We start from the raw sequence: 16,286 nt of genomic DNA on the forward strand, positions 1-16,286 counted from the left end.
CTGTCCTCACATGTTGGAAGGGGTGAGGAAGCTCTGTGGAGTCTCTTTTATTTATTTTCTTATTTATATATTTTTAAAGATTTATTTATTTGAGACGTGGGGACGGGCAGAAAGAGAATCCTCAAGCAGACTCTCCACTGAGTGCAGAGCCCGATGTTACTCGATGCCGTGACCCCCGAGATCATGACCTGAGCCAACACCAAGAACCAAGAGCTCAATGCTCAACCAACTGGGTCACCCAGGCACCCCTGTAGAGTCTCTTATAACAGCATTAACCCCATTCATGAGGGCGCTACCCTCAGATTCCTATCACTTCCCAAAGGCCCCACCTCCAAATACCATTACATTGGCCACTGGGATTTGAAAACTTGAATTCTGAAGGGACACAAACATGCAGACTATAGCAAGAAGCTGACACTGACTGATGCTAACTCTGTGGATGCGCTGTGCAAACAACGCGAACATGCTGTACATATTACACTCGGTCTTTACAACAACGCTGTGAGGTAAGTATCGTTGTTAGCCACATCTTACAGATAAGAATACTGAGGTTCTGAGAGATTAAATAACTCCCCAAAGATCACACCACTGTGAGTGAGCTGGAATGCTGGCCACTAATTCCCTGGTATTGGATCTTAAGTTCTTAACTATTAAGAGGAAAGAGAAATGGGAATATAGGTCAGACCAATTTAACATAGGTGGGGGGATTGGTGTAACACAAAATATTACCCATGGTTAGGAGGTGGGAGGCTGTGCTCTTTCTTGTAGATGGAACTACTATTTTTCTAGCAGGAAGTAGAGGCTTTCTAGTCAAACGGTTGTCTTAATGAGGTCCAGGAGAGACTAAGAGGTCTGAGGCATGGACCTGACCTGGAGGAGCATGCAGTCTAGTTAGGAATATGTGTGTATAATACAGGAACCAGTGATACAAGATGGTGTTCTGGGCTCAATTTAACAGGCGCCACTGCACAGCAAGAAGGCCCAAGGCACCGGTGAGAGGGCCAGAAGAAAGGACAGTGAGAACACAAATTCCCCCAGAACCGACTTCCTTTCTTCTAGCTGACCCCTCATAAAAACCAAACTCTTACTCAGCCTGTCAGTCTGATACCATGCCTGGCCTCAGCAATTGTGCCTGCTCAGCATTCCCACAGACGGATATCATTTTCCAGACAGAATGGAGGGCAGAAAAATGATATTTTTCTTCTGCCATGATAACATCCCCACAATTAGGGGAAAAATAGCCAGGAACTGATATTTTACAAGGTCACGCTTCATTTTCTGTGGCTTGATGCAGCCCAGGGAAGACGGTTTAATTTCTAAGAAGCCAGTGGGAACTCTGGGGGATGAGTATCTAGTAGAGTCTGTGCCCCCAGAGTTTGATGGGTCTTCTGCAGAGTCTCCTTAAGTGGGAGAATATAAAATTGTACAGCGAAATGGTTTAACATGCAGCCAGTGAGGGAGGTTTTGTTGGATCAATGAAGGCCAACTCTGAGTGTTCCCTGATGGGCTTCCTAACGCCCTGGGACACTCAGCTGAACTATCTATTAAGACTATTTTCCCAAGTCATTTGTGTTACATTATAGGCTATAAACTGCTTATTGTTGCCCGTCCGCCATAAATATAAAGCAATCATTTTTAATGTAAGCAGCTGTTGGGCTGGCTTCTCCAAGATGCTTTGCCCAGGGACTCACATTCTGCTGTTTTCTCCTTCATCAAGCGCTTTTCTGATTGTTTTTCTGCTCTGTTGCATACCACACACGTGGTGGTCGTGGGGGTATAAATTTTCCTTGCAGAGCTTTGTTTGGACACATGGTTTCTAAAAATATCCAAAAGGAATTGAAGGTGCAGAGGGGCAATTTAAGTCGTAGGAAATCTGGTGACTCAAGTCCTCAACACGGCATCTAATTTCTTTAAATGACCTTGGAAGCACCAACTCATTTTTCACCAACTATTTTTTCATTTTCTGGTAAGATCTGGAATTTTGGATTATATGTATTGATTAAAAAATTCTAAATGTGCCAGGGTACCATGCTAGATGTTGAGGATATAAAAGTGAGCCAAAATTGACATGGTGCCTATTCCCTGCCTCTCCCCACCCCCAGTTTTACTGAGGTATAATGGACAAATAAAATTGTAAGATGTTTAAAGTGTACAATGTGATGATTTGATAAACATACACATTGTGAAAGGATTCCCCCTAGTGAGTTAATTAACAGGCCCATCACCTCATGTATTTCCTCCCCTCTTTTTTTGGCAAGAACATTCAAGTTCTATTCTCTTAGCAAATTTCAATTATATAGCATAGTGTTATCAACTAGAGCAACTATGTTATACGTTCAATCTTCAGGCCTTATTCATTTTTTTTAAGACTTTATTTATTTATGTGACACAGAGAGAGATCACAAGTAGGCAGAGCAGCAGGCAGAGAGATGGGGGGGAAGGAGGCTCCCTGCTGAGCAGAGAGCCCAATGCAGGGCTCGATCCCAGGACCCTGAGATCATGACCTGAGCTGAAGGCAGAGGCTTAAACCACTGAGCCACCTCGGCACCCCCAGACCTTATTCATCTTATACCTCAAATCTGTACCCTTTGACTAGCTCTATTTCCTCCACTTCCCAGCCCCTGGCAACTATTTTTCTACTTTCTGTTTCTATGAGTTCAATCCCCTGCCTCTTATAGTCCAGTAGGAGAGACAGACTGATCAAACAAATGCATAAATTGTGATATAAATATGAAGGAAATTTAAGAAACAAATAAAATGCCCAATCTAGTGATTTGTGGAGATTTTCCCAAGCAAGCAGCATTTGAGCTGAGGTAAGTTGAGTGGACTCTGCAAGGGAAGAGGGATAATGAGGACAGGATTTCCAGGAAGGCTTAAAGGCACATTCAATGGGAACAAGCATTGTAAGAACTAACTTAAGGGCAGGGTACTAGATGCAGAGGAGACAAACAGCCCAGTGGGGCTAGAGAGGCAAGCAGGGTCTAGATCTAGCAGGGCTATGGGGCCCTTGTGAAGAAGAGCTTGGGCTCCACCCTGAGACCAATAGGAAGCCACTGGTGGATGTAGCCTTTAAGACGTTAGGAGGTAACTGCTGGTTTGCTTGAATCATACTTCAGTGAAATGTTGGGATAATTTACAGAGAGAATTATTTTCCTGTGCGTGGTGGAGTTAAAGGGACCAAGGCAAGATATTAAGGCACCCAAGCAAAGCTACAATGAGAAGCCATTTTTACCCCTACGCCTGAAGAGGCAAGGGGAGGAAGCAGTGATAGCAGGAGCCAGGATGGTGAGTTGCCCTGAAGAAGCTGTGGTCATGGAGTATCACAGATAATGACAGAACTGAAGCATTCCATTGGAAATAAATATTTCAAACTCTCTTGCCTTGTGCCCTCCAGTCTCCTGCTGGATCCTTCATTGACTGAACCTAAACAGAAGCCAGAAAGCCAAAGGAATTCATTGAGATCAGCATCCTCTCCCACACCCCAAACAGGTACAAAGAAGGGAGGTACTTATTAACACCCTTTCACAAATGAGCCAAAAGAGACTCAGACAGGTTAGACCAATTGCCCAAGCTCCACAGATGGTAAGTGGAAAATCCCAGACTCAAACCCAAGTATCCCTGCTTCTATACACCTATGGTCTTAACCACTACTCTATACTGGTTCTCACCTACATGGCACAGCATTATGCTGGGCCCTTTGTTTGGGGTTGGGAAGGAGAGTTTGAGACTTCAAAGAGTAGGAAGTAGTAAACAGTCAAAGATGGCAAGAATCAATCCTTTCCCTCCCTGTGTGCATGTACTCTTCATGTCAAATGAAGTTGTCTAATTTCCCTCTTCTTGAATTTGCCTCAGTGACTTTATTCTAATCATCTGAAATCTGAGATTTCTGAGGCTAGGTCACAAAAAGATTTGCAGTTTGCTCTTCCATATGCTCCCTCTTAGAGGACAGTGCCATGCTGTAAGAAGTCTGACCCACACAGAGAGGCCACAGGTAGACATTCCAGGTGGAACCTCAGCTGAGTTCTAAGCTGAGAGCCAACAATAAATGCAACCCGTATTAGTGAGCTGTCTTGGACATCCAGGCCAGTTGAGCCTTCAGATAACTAGCCTCGACCACCATCTGATTATAACCACATGTGAGATGTCTAAGCAAGAACTACCTGGCTGAGCCCAGCCAACTCAAGAACTGTGAGAGATACTAATACATTGCTTTAAGCTGCTAATTTAGGGGTGGTTTGTTATGCATTTATGGATAGTCAGAACATAGGGTAAGGTTTCTGACTTCATGGAAACATTATTTAGATAAATAGGACATAAGCATACCACATGCACTCCCTCTCCCATGTAAGTGTTAATAAGGAAACTTATTTTTTCTCGAAACTCTCCTTCCTCTGCACAAATCTGGATGTCACTAATTCTTGAGCCATCTCCTTGTTAGTCTGTAAGGCTTTCCCTTCCTGTGAATGCCTCAGGGTACACATGAAAGGCCCAGACAGGGAAGATGGAGAGTACCTTGTATCAAAGCTCCCTGCCTTCCCCTCCATCCCAGCTTCCGGCCACTCACGCTCTCCACCAATATGGAATAAAGGTGTGGAACATACTCTAGGTGATACAGGACTCAGACAAGAAGAAGGTAAACCAAGGTTGAAGCAAAGGAAGATTTGTAGGAAAGCTTTTATCAGAGAAAGGAAATAAAAGACTCATAAATTATCCTAGCCCAGGACTAGAGGTAAGCCTGGGTCTAGCAGGGTTTCTCAGACTCAGCACTACTGATCTTTTGGACTAGATAATTCTTTGTTGTGGGGACTATTCCACGCATTATAGGACGTTTAGCAGCATCTCTGGTCTCTACCCACTAGATGCTAATCGCACCTCTCCACCAGTTGTGACAACCCAAAAGAAGTCTCTAGACTTTGCCAAATGTTCTTGGGGGCGGGAGGAATGGCAAAACTGAAAACCTCTACCCCCTTCTTTCTTTCACTGAAGACATTCCTTCTCAGGTGGTGAGAAAAACCTGTGATTTCCTGCCACAGCTCTCCTTCACCCTTCCAGGTACACAACCAGCACCAATTCTTTCATCTGTCTCTACCAGGTTCCCCTCTCCCCAGTCTTCCTCTGGCCAGATGGCACTCAGGCTCTCTGGGGGCTTTTCAGAGACATGACATGGTATTTCAGTCTGAGTTCATTCTATACCCCAGGCTAAGAATGATACAGGCCGGATTAATGGGTGAGCCACTAGGCAGCTATCCAGAGCACCAGTCAATAGGGGCTCCCAAAATGTTACTGGCATAAAACTAGAGTAGGGATCCAGCTCTCCTCACACGATGGTTAACAAAACTGGTGAGACATAAACTGGTTTGGCTGCAGTTAAACACTCCCTACTATACTGCCAACCTCTCTCTGTTGATATTTTTTTTGTGGCAGTACATGGTGTGTACAAGGCTTCACCACTAACTTTGAGACTGGCCCTCTGAGAGTTCTGTGTAACCAACCAGCCTACTGAAATTCTGAAACTGAAAAATTCATGATGCTGTATGTGGTCTTTTCGGGAGATGGCTTCTTAAAATGTCTACATTTAAAGAGTTTAATATGCCTCCTCAAGAAATTGTCTAGTTCAAAAATCGTGTGTAGTATGTACATGGAAAATATTTCCTTATTTTAAACATAAAAAAGCATTTACTTTTATTATTTTTTTCCATTCCTATTAAATACTGAACAGACATATAAGGAACAGACAAAATTGTGTAAAAAGGATCCAGGTTAGTCACCTGACATGTCCAATGTCTCAGTCTGACAGGACTGCGTGCATAGTGTTGTTGGGAGGTGAAGGGACAGAAACTCATAAAAATTGCACTGGACTTGTACTTCCCTGATGGCAAGTGATATGGAGCACTTTTTCATGTGTCTGTTGGCCATTTATATTTCTTCTTTTGGAGAAGTGTCTGTTCATGTCTTCTGCTTATTTCTTGGATTATTTATTTTTTGGGTGTGAGTTTGATAAGTTCCTTATAGATCTTGGATACCCACCCTTTATTTGTTATGTCATTTGCAAATATCTTCTACTATTCCGTAGGTTGCCTTTTAGCCTTGTTGACTATTTCCTTTGTTGTGCAGAAACGTTTTATCTTAATGAAGTCCCAATAGTTCATTTTTGCTTTTGTTTCCCTTGCCTTTAGAGACGTGTCTTGCAAGAAGTTGCCATGGCTGATGTCGAAGAGGTTACTGTCTGTGTCCTCCTCTAGGATTTTGATTGATTCCTGTCTCACATTGAGGTCTTTCAACCATTTTGAATTTATCTTTGTGTATGGCGTAAGAGAATGGTCCAGTTTCATCCTTCTGCATGTGGCTGTCCAATTTTCCCAACACCATTTATTGAAGAGACCATCTTTTTTCCACTGGATATCCTTCCCTGTTTTGTCAAAGATTGGTTGAACATAGAGCTGAGCCATTTCTGGGCTCTCTATTCTGGTTCATGGATCTATGTGTCTGTTTTTGTGCCAGTACCATGTTCTCGTGATGGTCACAGCTTTGTAACATAGCTTGAAGTCAGACATTGTGATGCCCCCCACATTGGTATTCTTTTTCAACATTCCCCTGGTGATTCAGGATCTTTTCTGGTTCCATATAAATTTTAGGATTGTTTGTCCTAGCTCTAAAAAATGTCAATGGTATTTTGATAGGGATTGCACTGAAAGTGTAGATTGCTCTGGGCAAGATAGACATTTTAACAATGTTTATTCTTCTAATCCATAAGCATGGAGTGTATTCCACCACTGTGTGTCTTCTTCAATTTCTTTCATAAGTGTCCTGTAGTTTCTAGAGCACAGATCCTTTACCTTCTTTAGTTAGGTTTATTCCTAACCATCTTGCGGTTTTTGGTGCAATTGAGATACCACCTTGCACTAGTTAGAATGGCTAAGATTAATAAGGCAGGAAACAACAAATGTTGGTGAAGATGTGGAGAAAGGGGAACCCTCTTACACTGTTGGTGGGAATGCAAGCTGTGCAGCCACTCTGGACAACAGTATGGAGGGTCCTCAAGAAGTTAAAAGTAGAGCTACCCTATGACCCAGCAATTGCACTACTAGATATTTACCTCAAAGATACAGATGTGGTGAAAAGAAGGGGCACATTCACACCAATGTTCATAGCAGCAATGTCCACAATAGCCAAACTGCAGGAGGAGCTGAGATGTCCTTCAACAGATAAATGGATAAAGAAGATGTGGTTCATATACACAATGCAATATTACTCAGCCAGCAGGAAAGATGAATACCTACCATTTACACTGACATGGATGGGACTAGAGGAGATTATGCTAAGTGAAATAAGTCAAGCAGAGAAAGACAATTATTATATGGTTTCACTCATATGTGGAATATAAGACATAGTGCAGAGGAGAATAGGTGAAGGAAGGGAAAACTGAATGGGAAGAAATCAGAGAGGGAGCCAAACCATGAGAGACTCTGGACTCTGGAAAACAAACTGAGGGTTGAGGAAAGGGAGGTGAGGGGGATGGGGTAACTGGGTGATGGGTATTTAGTAGGGCACATGATGTGATGAGCACAGGGTGTTACACACAACCAATGAATCACTGAACATTATATCAAAACTGATGACGTACTATATGTTGGCTAATTGAATTTAAATTAAAAAATTGCACTGGAAACCTTTTCTTTTTACTCCCATTTATTTCCATGTAAAATCAGATCAAGATGAATCTTCAAAGTAATTTTAAAGTATAAATCAAGTAAAAATAAGAAACAGTCTGAAATTTAAGTCAGGAAATCAGGAAGAGCAGATTATCTATTTGACCTTAGGGTCTTGATGAAGACTGGGTGCTAACTGCATGTATAAGAGTCTCAGATCTTGGGCACCTGGGTGGCTCAGTGGGTTGAGCCGCTGCCTTCGGCTCAGGTCATGATCGCAGGGTCCTGGGATCGAGTCCCGTATCGGGTTCTCTGCTCGGCGGAGATCCTGCTCCCCTCTCTCTCTCTCTGCCTGCCTCTCCATCTACTTGTGATCTCTCTCTGTCAAATAAATAAATAAAATTAAAAAAAAAAAAAGAGTCTCAGATCTTTTTCAGCTCCATTAGGTAAGTCCAACTCCTCTTGTTTGAATTAATAATTCCTTAATGCACTGGCCAACCACCGTCTCCTGGACCCCAAGCAAGAAAATGCTCATCAGTTATTGGGGTTGAAGAAGTCTCCCTGCTGTATGCTTCCTATGTGCAATCTCAAGGTCACGAACGTGTTACTCCTGGTCCTGCAAGAAGCAGAGGCCAAGACAGAATTAGACATGCAAGAGATCCACTGGAAAATGTCTGTAAGAGATGCAGAGGAGGAGTGTGAGAAGGTAAGAAGAGATATCTGACCACAATGCAGGGCTGACCCTGTGCAGGCCAGAGGGAAGGAAGGATAGGCAGCTCGGTTGGCAGAGTCTCGGACTGTAGCACAGAGCTAGGACATTTTTGGCCAAGCTGAAGGAGAGTCCTAGAGCCAATGTACATAGCACCTCATAAGTATGGGCCTGCCTTAGTACCCCTCTTGTGCTCAATCATTGGGTGAGAGTAGCCCAAGGGAAGCAAAGCCTCAGAGCAGATGGCATGGTATATTTGGAGCACAGCATCTGGGGCTGTTTATCAATTATAGTCACAATGACACAGTAGGAATTCTGAGTGGTGCATCTTCAAGGCCACCATAGCTATGGAAGCCTTAGTGCAACAGAAGGCCATGGGTGAAGAGGACAGTAGAGGAAGGAAGAGGGATATCAGCAGTTAAAGGAGGCTGAGACTGATTTGACCCAGTTCTGCCTGAACCCAACTTACATTAAATGAGGGTTGGGACTACCTAGAGGCTTCTGACTCCTGAGTCCCAGGTGAGCACCAATAGCCACTAAATCAGCTAGTGAGTAATAGCTTGGAAAGCAAGCACCATTGACCATATTTTACCTAAAAAAATGTAATTCAGGTTTCAAACAACCAATTTTCAATTTGATTTTGGGATTGCAGACATACCAACACAGGACACTGTCAACAAGAGAGTATTTTCACTCTTATAATGAAATAGCAATTATCAGAGAATATCCAATAGTAGGATAAGATACCTACCTTTACACAACTGATACTGTTATGTAGCTGAGAAAATGCAATGATTTCTCTTAGAAATATTGATTAAGTGACTCATGTGTTGTCAGGAATTGTCCCAGATGCTAGAAAAACAGGTAGACATATTTGGAGTTATTAAAAAAGTGAAAAACTAAAAAATGCAGGTACAAGTCATAGGGAGATAGATTTAGATTTGAAATACCAAAAAATATCTTAAATTTTTTCAATAATTCTGTTACACATCATCTTCCATTGTGCTTCCCAGGTCTTTGATCATACAGCTGTTGTCCCATTGATTGCACTGTATTCCAGTTAGTTATTTATGGATTTCTTTTCTCCTGAGAGTTTCCAAAATCTCCAAGGAACACATGTATTAATTCACTAATTAAATAACTCATTGCTCATATATTTATTCAGCAAAGGTTTTTTGAGTGCTTTGTGCCTGCTGTTGGTATCTGGGGAGGCCAAAATAAATAAGACAGAAGACCTGTCCTCCAGGAGCTCACAGTAAATTAGGGAGAAAGAAGATGAGACATCAGTATAAATCTGAATAGTGTGTGCTATGGTGGAGGTATTTACTGAGAAAAGCAGGAGCATCAGGAGGGAATACCTTGTTCTGCTGAGGGGGTGTCAGTGAAGGAAATTCATCGTAAAATTGCTGACTCTTCAGCTGTATCATGAAGGACAAGCAGAAGTTATCCAGGATTTTATCCCTAGTTTCCAGCACAAAACAAGTTCTCAATTCATCTCTGCAAAAATGAATAAATGAATGATACATAAATAGAGTATAACCGAGAGTATTTTTTCCTGACCAGCAATAATTGCCTGGCATCCTGGTAACAGCACCTCACTGCTGGCTCCAGAAGTGGGCCCATGACCCAGGTCATGGCAATCACATGAACAGCTCTGGTCAGTGACTGGTTCAGGAGACTGGACATGGTTGAACTTGGTACAGGGAAACTCATCTAAGGACCTGCTTGAGCAACTGAAGGATAGACTCTCTCTTTTTGCTGACTGGGAGCTGTGAGGTTGTCAGTCTGGGGCATCTGGGGACCTCTTGGTTGAGAGAAGTCTGCTGAGGGTGAGCAGGGAGCAGGGGTAGCAAGGGAGAAATTGTGTCCCAGTAACATTGTTTTGGCTCCTGGATCCAACAGTATAACAAGTAGCTCTACTCCTTAACTGTTCTTTGGGTGATCAGTAAATTACCTTTTGGGGGGGATATGTATGAGGTGGGGTTTAAGCCAGTTTTAATTGGCTTTTCTATTACTTGTGGCCAAACATGTGTTAACTAATAGAGATAAATAGCTATTTGTAGTATAAATTGCTTCACAAATTACTGAGCTCTTCATTTCCAGAATGTTTCATTTAAAATCAAGTCTATCAGAAAAGGAAATGCTACATTACTAGAGAATCCTAAGTCTTTTTCAGCTTTGCTGATTGAGCTTAGATTTCTGTCTGTTACCTGAGGAAGAGAGTGCTTGTGAAAGAGAGAGAAAGAGAGAGAGAGAGAGAAAGACAGGAGTGGAGGAGAGACTTGGCACCATAACATCACCAGATTGCCCAGCATCATTTCAGAATTACAATTTACTTCTTGTGAGTGACAAATATACCCAAACCAGAAAGAACTGACACACTAAAATTTTTATTAAAAAGAATTAACAAATGTGCAGGTTGGCTGAGAGAAAGAGATGTGGCCACTGAGGCATAGCGGCTGAAAAAGATATTTCTTCTTTTCCTTCCTTCCCCTAAGTGCACCATCTAAAGAAGGAATTACTATCAAACACAAACATCCTCACCACAGTGACAACTTTGGCAGGGACCAGAGGAGAAAGTGCCCACTGGCCCTGTTCCCAGGGGTCTGAGTCAAGAAGACAGGAATCTGTGTAGCACATCCGGGGCAGGAGAGCAGACGCCTAATGGAAGCCTAGGACCAGAGAAGGTGCGTTTTATGAAACAGAAATACAAATAAATAGCTGATACCAGAAGACAGAGCTTCTCCTGACTATTAGAAACCTCTGGTTCTATTTATAAAGATGACATGTTCCACAGAACCAGTTTTCTCTGTTACTAATTGAGACTAAAGCATCAACATATTCCAGGCACATGTGGGAAGGGATGAGATGTGGGTTCAGGGCTCCAACCTCTTTAATGAAATTACTCTGCATCTGGGTCAGGACACATACAGAGTGATTTGTACTTTTTCCTCTCAGTAACTAGGAGAGACATAGATGCATATTCTTCCTCTAGATTTCTAGCCCTTCTCACCTTCCTGTCAGTTTCATCTTTCTTCTTTTTGGCTTGTCTGCCACCCCTACATCTTTTTCATTCTCTTCTAGCAGAGAACGTGCCTGGCTGCTTAAGGGACATGGATTCTGGTTTGGAACTGGCTATTCAACTTCAGGTGTCTTATTTAATCTCTCTGGACTCCAATTTTCTCATCTGAAAAGTGGGCTTAGATAAGTGTTTACCCAATTCATGTTTCCTAAAATATGAAAAACTGGGTTGCCTGCATGGATATTGAAGACCTTGAGACCTATTTCAGTAAAGAATCATATTCAGCTTTGTTTTGTCAAGGATGGCTCAAATTCATCTGAGAACAAAATCTTTAAAAAAACAAAACAAAACATGGGGACACCTGGGTAGCACAGTTGGTTGAGCATCCAACTCTTGGTTTTTGCTCGGGTTGTCATCTCAGGGCCTCAGATTAAACCCCATGTTGGACTCCAAACTCAGTGAGAAGTCTGCTTGAAATTCTCCCTTCTTCTTCTGCCCCTCTTCCTATGCTCTCTCTCTCTCTCTCTTTCTCAAATAAGTCTTAAAAAAATAACATGTAGCTACATGTCACTATTCTATGGTATACAGGTTGAAAATTGCTGGTTTTGGGCAATCCTTGGATTGGTTCTCTAAACTTTCTTTTTACCATCCTTCCATTTAGAATAGTTAGGAACAAAAATTACACTTCTCAGACTTGGGTAGCTAAGGTTTTGTATTTGGATTACATCCTACCAATGAAATGAATTCATGGGATATGGGGAAGATATTTTCATTTCTTGCCCAATCCTGATGGATACACTAACCTAGATGAGCTCTAAAAGTCTTGTTCAACTCTATGGGATTTTTATGTTTTCTCTCTCGGCCATACCTCTTCTTAGGCAAAAATCTCATTTAGCTATCATGAATCTGGTTCATTTATTTATTTATTTTTTTTTCTGAGTTGTAATACATCCCAAGAAAGAGACCAAGGACAAATTAGGAAAGAGTGAATGCTAGCTGGGGGTCATCTTGCTCTGAAATTTTCATCATCTTCTATAGTTCATTTCTGATTTAGTGTGCTATAGTTCATCTTGGGGTCTTACAGCAATTCCAAAAAAAAGAGAGGCTTGCTAAAAAGTTGGAACTATAGCCATGATGCCCCATTATGAGGCCACCATTATGAGGCTGGGTTGAGCTGGGTACACAGACTGTTTCCCTTCAGCATCCCCTGTTAATTTTATTGGGATGATTATATTTCTCATCACATTTCAGGAGCATCTTAAATGCTGCTCTACTTCAAGAAGACGGTCTAGGATGGGCAGGGCCTAGCTCTGGCTCCCTGATGGCTTCGTAAGCAGCTTGGTCAGGACAAAAAACTACTGTGTCCCTTTGATTATCTGGGTCTAAAATCAATGAAGCAGTGTTTTCCCAACTGCCAGTACTTTAGACAAAGAGCAGATCTTGTATGTAGTGTGGTGAGTTTTAAAATTGAGCTTTTTAAGTGAGTGTCAGATGTTACCAAACTCACTCCGGAACCTGATTCCATGAAGGTTAAACCCTGGAAGCTGGACTCATCAAAACATGAGATGAAGAGAATTTCTGGGTGGATGGTCCTTTGACAAAACTGGAAAGTGGTTAAAATTTGTCTTTTTCTCCTTCCAAATGACAAAAGTTCAGGTTTCCAACTTTTAGCACTAGAAAGCTTTCCCTATTCTCCTCTGCCTCTTAGAACTGTGCAGTGTTTTAAGTCTGTCCTTCTCAGAGCAAGGAAAAATAGTAAGTTCATTTATCCTGAGGCTGTTGTTTTAACCCTGGCATCCCATCAGTCCTGAATAGCTTCAGAGAGCATAAATGCCAGGGTCCCACAGCTAGAAACCCAACAGTTGGTCTTGGATGGGGCCCACATATACTAACTATTCCAAAGCTCCCAAGGGTTGAGAACCACTAGGGTATTGTTACCTAAACATGCCTCTTCAAAGAAAATCATGGAAAAATTTCCAGGGATCAACTAATCTTCTCCCACTCCTACTCAAAATTTCCATAAAGCAGATTATTGCCATTCACTTTCATTTGCAAGCTTCAAGGTAACCAAACCAGAAGTACAGCTCTTTCCATAAATAAGAAGTTCATAAAATCTTGAGATAATGCCAAGGTTAGTTCAACATAAAGCTTCTATCTAGTAGCTGGTACTTTGTTCTAGAAATTCTGTGCCCATTCTGCTTCCTGGCTTGAATTATGCTCAATTATCCCACCCCTGAACACCCTCAGAACCTGGTTTTCGTCCTTTGCCCGGTATCCTGTTCTTCACCTAATCCTCCAGTACTAACCTGATGACAAACACATGGGCTTTGAGTTAGATCTTGTACAAGTTTTGATCCCACCACTTTGTAACTCAGGATCCCTTGGGAAAATTATTTGGAGCCTTGGTTTCTTCATCTGCACAGTAGGAATGATATTTCTTATTCTCTCAGTTCAGACTTTTATACATAGTAAATATTCAACAATTGTGAGGTCTCTTTCCCTTCAAATCTCATTGTTTACTTTGTACTTATTTCTACCTATTGTTTATATGACCATAGCCCAAGAGGTTTTTAAAAGCAGGATTTAGAGTATCAGTATAAAGATGTTTTAGGCACAATAAGACCTCTTAGCTCCCACCATAAGGGGTCTGACCAAGGCATTCAGGACAGTTATGGAATGGAGGAAACTAATGGATTCAGTGGGAGGAGTGATTTGAAGAAACCCTTGGTAGTCACCAGTGGGAAGCTGAAAAATAAATCCAGAGAAGACCTGGAAAGGGCAGACCACCAGATATCCAAGTAGGAAGTAGAAATCCTGACTGGAGTCTGTTTCAAACCACAGACTCTGAATTTAGGGAAGAAAGCATTAAAAACAATAAATTACCTAAAATGGCAAATTTAAGATTCAACTGCCTCAAACTGTAACAACTTAGGCACTTGTAAAAGAGAAATATTCCAGATGGCAAAGTGGAAGGATGAATTATAGAGAAGGAAGTGGCTAATATCCTGTGCAATACAAAAAAAAGCTTTCCTTGCAGGAGCCAGGCTGGGGAGCCTGGTGTTTCTGGAGACAGAAGTGGGGTGTCATTTGATCAGGGTCAGCTGGCCCCACTGGCCAGCCCTAGGTGCTCAGGGTTCAGGTTTGGTTTCAAATTGCTTTCTGTCTTCTAAGAGATCCTGGAACAAATGACCTTGGTGTCATAGGAGGGGCAAATAGAGTGACTACCTAACATGCATAGGACTTTTATTTGACTTGGTCCATCTGGCCTCACTATTTAATTCAGGATCCATGGGCCTAGGTATGATTTCAAATTGCATCTTTTTTTTTTTTAAGATTTAATTTATTTATTTGACAGACAGAGATCACAAGTAGGCAGAGAGAGAAAGAGAGAGGAAGCAGGCCCCAGGACACCCCCCCACCCCCCCCCCCCCCCCCCGCTGAGTAGAGAGCCCTACACGAGGTTCGATCCCAGGACCCTGGGATCATGACCTGAGCTGAAGGCAGAGGCTTTAACCCACTGAGCCACCCAGGTGCCCCTCAAATTGCATCTTATACTTCTTATCTTATACATCTTATACTTAAACTTTTCATCTTTTACTTCCCTTTATATCAGGTCACTCCAGCTCTGGAACCAAGGGGATTGAATCTGAACAGGTAAACTGGAGACAGGTGAAGGAATCCAACTGCATCCCTGTCAAAGGGGCCTTAGTTCTGGCTTCTTAAAATGTAGTCCTCAGACTGCATGATCTGACTATATGATGCCTCAGTATGACCTCTGAGATTACTTGAAATGCAACACCCTGGCTGCTCTATAGCAAGCCACAGACACTAGTCTTTGTTCTGCAGGATGGGGGTTAAATTGGTCAAGACTAAGGCTTACTTCAAGAGATACCCTGTGAAATTTAGAAAAAGATGAGAGGGTAAAACTGATTACTATACTCAGAAATGCTTGGTAACTCAGGATAAAAATAAGTACAACACACCTAAATACAGGATGATAGTGCATGATCAAAGGAGATGTCATTTGTCAGATTTTTTATGCCTATAGAGAAGGAGATATGATAGGCTGTGCATGAACTCCCAATGTATGGTATGAAGGTTGGCCTGAAAAATTAGGATGCATCATATTGTATGGGCATGTTGCTAGTCTGCAGGCTTCTCAACAGATTTGGCATGGACAAGATCTATGAAGGCCAACTGGAGGTGACCAGAGATGAATACAATATGGGAAGATTGATGGCCAATGTGGTGCCATCACCCACTATCTGGATGCAAGGCTTGCCAGAACTACTACTGGAAATGAAGTTTTTGGGGCACTCAGGGAGCTGTGGATGGAGGCTTGTCTACGCCTTACAGTACCAAATTATTCCCTGGTTATGATTCAGAATGCAATGAATTCAATACAGAACTACAATAGAAGCACATCATGGGTCAGAATGTTGCAGATTATATGTGATACCTAATGGAAGAAGATGAAATACTTATAATAAATAATTCTCTCAATACACAAACAATGCAACTCTAGACATGATGGAGGACATTTTTAAGAAAGCTCACAGTTATATGAGAGAATCTATTCTATGAGAAGAAGACTAAAAAAGAAGTGAAAAGGAAAAGGTGGAACCATCCCAAAATGTCTCTTGCCCAGGAGAGAAACTGCATAGCTCAGAAAAAGGCAAGCTTCTTAGCACCCAGGAGTGGGCTGTTGAGAGCTAATAAACCAAACCACATTTTTCTATTAAGATTTTTCAGGTAAAGATAATAAACTTATCCATCAAGCAGCTAAAAAAAAAAAAAAAAAAGACAAGAAAAGGAAATCTACCAAATCAGAACCTGCATTTTAACATGAACTGCTAAGATGTTTCATATGTATGTTAAGATTTGAGAAACAACATGCTCATAGATT

The 16,286-nt window shown here is 41.9% G+C and overlaps 1 pseudogene; it reads left to right on the top strand.

Annotated features, from left to right (window-relative positions):
• Positions 1 to 15,218: 15,218 nt before the first annotated feature.
• LOC125100804 (60S ribosomal protein L5-like) lies at positions 15,219 to 16,161 on the top strand (annotated as a pseudogene).
• The last annotated feature ends 125 nt before the right edge of the window (positions 16,162 to 16,286 follow it).

The sequence above is a fragment of the Lutra lutra genome, chromosome 5 (genome assembly GCF_902655055.1).
Source record: "Lutra lutra chromosome 5, mLutLut1.2, whole genome shotgun sequence".
NCBI classification, from domain to species: Eukaryota; Metazoa; Chordata; class Mammalia; order Carnivora; family Mustelidae; genus Lutra; species Lutra lutra.